Source organism: Corvus cornix, chromosome Z, assembly GCF_000738735.6.
Source record: "Corvus cornix cornix isolate S_Up_H32 chromosome Z, ASM73873v5, whole genome shotgun sequence".
Taxonomy (NCBI): Eukaryota; Metazoa; Chordata; class Aves; order Passeriformes; family Corvidae; genus Corvus; species Corvus cornix.
In genome coordinates this window covers 63,358,419-63,366,075 of record NC_046357.1, presented here as the reverse complement: position 1 = coordinate 63,366,075, position 7,657 = coordinate 63,358,419, and the positions used below count along the sequence as shown (strand labels likewise).

The following is a 7,657-nucleotide window of genomic DNA, read 5'->3' as shown; positions in this document are numbered from 1 at the left end:
GCCATCTGGATGGCCAGGCCCAGTGAGTGGTGGTGAATGAAGTTAAATCCTGTTGACGTTTGATCACAAGTGGGATTCTCCAGGGCTCAGTACTGGGGCCATGTCATAGGTTAGCAAGCATAGTCCCGGAAGGGATGTCCTTGCTAAGGGGTGCTTACAGCTCCTCTATGACCTGACAGAACCTATCAGCTGGCCAGTTTGAATATGGACAATTCTCTAAGCCACCTAAAGTTGTGACCACCTCTGTGATCCACACTTAAGAACAGACAAACTCCCCCCCAAGCTCTCTCTCGTTTCCGGCGCTGGCACAGGTGGCTGCAGGGCCCGAGCAGGGCCCAGTGGGCCCGGCCAGGCCCTGCTCAGGCCAGGCCGGGCCGGACCACGGCTCCAGGATGACCCCCCCAGCAGGGCTGTGAGCAGCCAGAGCGGCTCAGAACCTCCCCCCACCTCCACTGCGGCCAAGATTTCAGCAAAGCGGCACCGCTGTCCGGCAGAGGCCAGGTGACCAACAGCGATAAGCCACACAGCTGCAAGGCCGAGGTGAGATTAACCCTTTTATTGCTGTGAAGAGCTGAAAACCTGAGGGAAGAGAGAGAGGAGATGCTTAAAGCTGAAATTCTGTTGTGAAGCTATGATATATCAGAGTATCCATTGTAATTTCATGAAGATACGGGGGGTGGAGTGTTCAACTCGTGAGCAAAAGCACCTGCGCTGAGATAGGCAGATGCTGACGCAGCTGTAATTTCATGAGAAGTTTGGACAGGGAGAGATGGAAACGATGAGGACTTTTGCTCCAAACGGGAAAGGAGAAAACCTCAGTTCCTAGACATGCTCCCAGAGATAGTCCTAGAGATGAAGATGAGGAAGACCCTTTGCTCCCAGGGAAGCAAAAGGGCCTCTGTTTTTGTTTCTGAAAGGCTCAACCTTAAAATTGTACCCCAAAAAACTTCAAGAGTGGACCCTCAAAAGCAGTTGTGGGAAAAGCTGCAATGTCATGGGAAGGGACTCACATGCGGGCAGAGAACCAACCCGGGCGGCTGTCTTGTTGTGATAATGTTTTCATAGCATGAGCAAGAAGAGACTTCTCTTTCTAAATGGACTGAACGAGGTTATTATGAAAGTGGTGAACAGACTGAACATCTCAAGGGTTGTCTTTTTACATTGTCAGTGGGAGAAGGGAGGAAGGTGGGGGGAGGAGGAGAGTTCTGAAGGTGGTATAATTTTTTTTTCCCCTCTTTTAGGTCTGTTAATAAACTTCTTTATATTCTTTCAAGTTTGGTGCCTGCTTTGCATTTCTCCTAATTCTTATCTCACAGAAGGTAAACAGTAATGAGTATTTTGGACCAAACCACTACAGGCCAGTTCTGTTTAATTTCTTTATTGACAGCCTGGACAAAGAGGTTGAGTGCTGCATCAGGCAATTTGCAGGCAAGTTGAGTGGGAGTGTTGATCTCCTGGAGGGTAGGAAGGCTCTGCAGAGGGATCTGGACAGGCTGGATCATGGGCCAGGGCCAGTGGTGTGAGGTTCTACAAGGCCCAGTGCCGGGTCCTGCCCTTGGGTCACAACAACCCCAGGCAGTACCACAGGCTGGGGCAGAGTGGCTGCAAAGCTGCCCACAGGAAAAGGACCTGGGGGTGCTGGTGCCAGCAGCTGAACATGAGCCAGGGTGTGCCCAGGTGGCCAAGAAGGCCAATGGCAATCTGCCTTTTCAATAAACAGTTCCTTTTCTCCACAGCAAGCGTTTGATGTAGTCATAAAATTATATGTATTACAGTTCATTTGTATTAAGAGGATGCATGAGGAAAACTCTCGAAAGCTTCTTTAGTGATTGTTCCCTCCCCTTTCCTTTCCCACCATCTCCATAAAATAATGTTGTCCACTGCTGTAAAATCTGTTAGTGTTGTTCTGTATTCTATGTCCAAGAGAAAACATAATACACGTTAATCAAAGACAACTCTGTTAATCATAACCTACCTTTCATTATAACTCTTTCACCCTTGTTTGGAGTGTTGTTGACTTCTCTAAGTAATGAATAGAAAGTCTTTAATTTTTTTTTTCAAACAAATAAAACCATTCAGTAAAAATGTACTCAGGAGGTTGTAATACCTGTTCTTCTTGTCAATTTGCATCTTAACAAAGAGACACATCGATATAAAAACATACATGTGGAGTCTTTTTACTAAATTGTGAGAGGGAATTGGTGAGCAATCTGAAAAAAACAACAACAAAATCCTTTTTGCTGTTTTTCCAAGGTTGTTCTTACTTATGGTGATTGCACGTACATAAAAATTAGCCCTTCTTTTAGGGACATCATCTAGAATTCCATGGAAGTTTGAAGTGCAATGGCTGCTTACCTGTTTATAACCTACCTTCCTTACTCTGTGCACATGGATCATGGTCTCTGGGCACACTTTCAGGATCACTCTTCCCTAACAGAGTTTCAAGGAAAAATGTGGTTCAGGGCAGTATCGGATAACTTGGACTTACTTGGAAAATAGCCAGCTTGGACTGAACCTGGTATTTACTCACTGTGTGGAGGAATGTGGGAAGGAAAACCTGAATGAGACAAAGAGGGTGTTTTTTTCTCTTAGGTGTGGACTGTGTATTTCTACAAAGAGACCTGTTCCTGAAATCTGGGAATATTCCCATACATGGAAAATATGGAAGTTTCTTATGGATGGTACACAGATTGTGCAATGAGCTCAGTTGAAATACGTAGAGATTACAGATACAGTAATGACTTCACAGTTAATGTCAGCCTGATTGCCAAGGTCTTGTAAGAAGGCTGACAGTTCATATATCTGACAAGATTAGCATGACTGACTTATTAGTCACAACACAATTCCCTCTCAGTTGTCCTCCTTTTTCAAGTCTGGAGCACGTACAAAGGACACCAGACCTTCTACCAAAATCAGATGCCGTTTTCAAGTACTTTGGAACTGAACCCAGAGATAGTTCACCATCAGATTCTCTCTCTTTCCAAAACAACACAGATCAAAAATTAATAAAAAGGGCAAGAAAGCACCATTCTGTGAAAATAAACTCCTACATAATTCAGTTTCTCTGTAATGCTCCTACCTTGCCAAATGCCACTATCACCTTAAGTAAATTTAGACATGGCTTATAACATAGATGAGTATCAGAGATCTTTCTCATGTCTCCCTGAATAAAGAATTTTACACTGTATCACTGAAGGTTTTCTAGACCTTTGAAAAGTTAAGTGTCTCACTCAGGCACAAAAAGAGATCAGAATAATAGTAGACCATGATCCAGCTTGCTGAAGTCAGAGACTTCATAGGGTCGTTGACAAAATTAAGAGTACGACTACCTTGTCTCTAAGACATTTGGATGAAAATATCTTTTTAAAGATGAGTGCCTCAGCAATTATTTTGTAGAACAGCATTAGTATTATAATTGCTTATGTAAGCTCTGTTGCAGTGCAGCGAGATGAAACAAGTGCTTGATGATAAAAGGACACTTCCACTGGGCACAAAGAGAGAGTATGACAAATACATCACACTTAGCCTGCAGATCCCAGTGCACAAAGCAAAGCATGCTGAAAAACTACCACAGATGCAACGAAAAACAACAAATGAAAGCACAGTGGATAGGCATGGGTGGATGAAATGAGGAAAGTAGAGCATTAAAGATGATCCTTACTGCTTTCAGAAACAAGTCAAGACATAATTATCAGGCTAACATTTTCAAAGTGTGAAGTGATGTGGAGCATCCATCTGGATATACTGAATCTGAGTTTTCAAAGTGCTGAAGATGAGCAATTCAAAGGCAAACATAGCATGACAAAAACCAAATCAATCTACTTACTGCTGAGAGCACAAGGAATTTTTAACTATTTCCAGCTGAGCGCCTATTTTCCAACTACTTACAATTCCAAGAAAATGATTTATTAGAGTCCCGTTCAGCAATAAGGAGTCTATTAAATGATATGGAGTAACGTAAGCAATCAGAAGTCACGTTATTTTAACATGACATCTCCTAAAAAATGATACAAATCTCCTGTTTGCACAAAAGCATTGAAGTTACTTTACTAGTTATTGTGATTATGTTAATTCAGCAAAATAAATTTTACAAGCAAAGTGATTTTAAGGAAATAACAAGAAATAAATTAACATAGAAAAACCTAACTATTTAAGGGTTATTCTTGCTGTTATTATAGTGGGGTTTTGTCCAGATTTAAATTTGAACCAAAAAAAAGTGGCCTAATATGCACATACATTGATATGACATGATATGATATGATATGATTTATTTTGTAGAATTCAGGAAAACTTCAAACAACAAACTTTCAGCATCAAACTCATAGCTAAAGTGACAAATAATGGTAATTGGGAAAACACTTCAAACTGTGAATTGCAAACCACGTTGCCAAAAAATGGCTTCTACAGGATAATTAATATGTTGGTTTAGTTTTCTGTTGTTCTTTTTCAAACTGATAAAAAATAGGAAAAAAAGAAAGGGGAAGAGGAAGGGAATTGTGACTGTTTACTCCATTCAGTAAATATTTCATTAGAAAAAGAGGTCTTTCAAACTGCCCAATTAGGGCAATTTCACTATACAAATCTTCAGAATTTAACTGATTTCTTTTGTTGAGCATATTGTGTCTCATCACTAGTGGTGTTCCCTAGGAAACAGTGTTGGGCCTGGTCCTTTTTAATATCTTTATTGATGATCTGGATGAGAGGCTTGAGTATACCATTAGCAAATTCACCAATGGCACCAAGTTGGGTGGGAGTGTTGATCTCCTGGAGGGCAGGAAGGCTCTGCAGAGGGATCTGGACAGGCTGGATCGATGGGCCAGGGCCAGTGGTGTGAGGTTCTACAAGGCCCCGTGCCGGGTCCTGCCCTTGGGTCACAACAACCCCAGGCAGTGCCACAGGCTGGGGCAGAGTGGCTGCAAAGCTGCCCACAGGAAAAGGATCTGGGGGTGCTGGTGCCAGCAGCTGAACATGAGCCAGGGTGTGCCCAGGTGGCCAAGAAGGCCAATGGCATCCTGGCCTGTACCAGCAACAGTGTGGCCAGCAGGACCAGGGCAGGGATTGTCCCCCTGTACTCAGCACTGGTGAGGCCACACCTGGAATCCTGTGTTCAGTTCTGGGCCCCTCAATTCAGGAAGGACATTGAGGTGCTGGAGCAAGACCAGAGACGGGCAGTGAAGATGGTGAGGAGTCTGGAATGCTTGTCCTGTAAGGAGTGCCTGAGGGAGCTGAGGTGGTTTAGCCTGGAGAGAAGGAGGCTCAGGGGTGACCTTATTACTCTCTACAACTCCCTGAAAGGAGACTGTACCCAGGTGTGAGGCAGCCTTTTCTCCCAGGCAGCTATGAACAATATAAGAGGACATAAGCTTCTCTAAGGGATGCTTAGGTTGGACATTAGGAGGTATTTCTTCACAGAAGGGGTGATTGGGCACTGGAATGAGCTGCCTGGGGATGTGGGAGAGTCACTGTCCCTGGAGGTGTTTAAGGAAAGACTGGGTGTGGCACTCAGTGCCGTGGTCTGGTTGACAAGGTGGTGTTCGGTCATAGGTAGGACTCAATGATCTCAAAGGTCTTTTCCAACGTAGTTGATTCTGTGATTCTGTATTTCCTAGCACATACACTCAGAAATCCCATGTTCTGAGATTTTGTGCCTTGATCTGTCCAGGTTGAATTCTTTGCTGTTTTCTGCAACTCATGAAGACATCTAATGCCATTAGATCTGAACACTAAGTGACCAACTCACGACTGAAAATAATTTAACCAGGCAAACATCTCCCTGTATGTATCTCCTTACCTTCCTGTAAAGGCAATGTAAGAAGCCAGTAGAAAGGATTATCAGCCCCAAATTATCCACATACTCTTTCACTTCAAAGGAAGAAACTTTTATATGATTATTTTCAACATACAAACTCTACAAAAAAAAAAATCTTACATTATTCACTGGCTTGGGATGGTGTCACAGTAACTTTAACTACTGTTGACTTTTACATTCATGAAATTCGAGACTAGGAAAATCAGTGCTACAACAGACTATCCCTGACATTAAATTTTCCTTTTCAACATAGAATGTACTTTTATTTTCAAGAAAACATGTCGTCGCAATCTGAAAGTAACAGCATTTAAATGTAATCAGGATTTCTTTTGACTGCAGTTGACACAAATGGAATAACCTACAGAAACATTAGACAAAAAGAAGTACCCCAATATCAGCTGACACTGGGAAGATTATACAACGTGATTTCCTGTGATGTGACTCCTGCTTTGACAAAGAACGTTTGACTCCTTCCTGCTGGTTGATTGCATGAGAACCGCCACATTCGTATCTTTATATGGTCTCCAGACAGAGAGAACCTGGAGAGCTGGAGACATCTCTGGAAATTCTAAAGTGAACCTACAACTGAATGTATTTGCTTGAAATACAGTATTCTGCTACACATTTGACCCCAGCTCCTCTCTGTTTTTTAGCAAGTGAAAAGAGTACACAAGTAAGGGGATGTATACACACACATGCTCTGATCCATCTGAATTTATGTGCAGATTGCTTCTTGAATACTTTCTGCTACTGCCATGGGAAAGAGTTGCCTTCTGCTGGTGTCTGATACTGACCAGCAGTGCGGGGTCATTTTCATATAGTCCTTTTGCTAGCACGGGACAAAATAAACCGCTCACTTAGTTAGAGTACTTTATATTTCATAAGTCAAAAACCTTACTATGCAAATTTACTGTACTGCAGTTAAGTCCTGATGCGTGGAGGGATTTTATGTCCTTTTGAATGACAAAGAGTTTCCACTGCTGTTTCTCAGAAGATTTTGTCTCTCCAAAGGTTATTTTCAGAAGGATTTATTTGTTTGTTCTAATAGGACATTTCTATCAGAACAGTGAAATTATGCTTAAACTGCCCCGCAGAAACTTAATTATAAAATTTGCTAAAAGAACAAGTTGAAGTCCTGCTTGCTGCTGGTGACTACAAATTTCTAAGGTTGGAAAAGTCAGGTGCTCCAAGCCCAGCAGCATTTCCACAACAACACTGTGTTTAAAAAACCTCCTTTAAACCTAAAAAAAACTATAAGGCAATTTCTTTTGGTTTTAATTCTGTTTCCTACTATGCAGTTTACTGATCTCTACCTAAAGGATTTCTAAGAAGCTAATTACCAGGAAGACTAAAGCCCTAAAGTAAAGCCTTGAGTCTTCTCCTTTGCCTACGGCAATTAATAAACTAGAAATCCTTACTGCATCTACAGCACAGTTCCCTCACCAGTGCTAGATTCACTCCTGGTGAGAAGTAAGCATGATCACCCTAAGGCCTAAGAACTGTGTCGTGGGTACAGGGACTAGGGGATGGAGCTTTCAGTGTGGTCTATTCCATACCACCCACGTCACTGCTGGAGGGGCATGGCCTCGAAAGGAAAAATACTACGGGCAGAAACAGAAGTGGCACCATCTTTAGCCAGGGCGCGCAGAAGGGTGTGTGCCGGACCAGAGTCAGGACTGCACTGCCACTGGGCACCAGGATAGAGCTATCACAGCTGTTGTAGCCATCGGAGCCACCGCCCTGGAGCTGCTGGCTGCCACTCTGCTGCTGCCACTGCTGCTGTGGAGAGAGAGCTCCTGCACCCACACCACTGCCGCCACTGTGGCAGGAGAGATAGAGAGAGCGAGA

The 7,657-nt window shown here is 43.1% G+C and overlaps 1 long non-coding RNA gene across 1 annotated transcript; it reads left to right on the top strand.

Annotated features, from left to right (window-relative positions):
* The first annotated feature begins 343 nt into the window (after positions 1-343).
* Positions 344-6,438, top strand: LOC120411569. Its single transcript, XR_005603971.1, has 2 exons — positions 344-540; positions 6,149-6,438. It is a non-coding gene; the product is annotated as an uncharacterized LOC120411569 (long non-coding RNA).
* Positions 6,439-7,657: the final 1,219 nt, after the last annotated feature.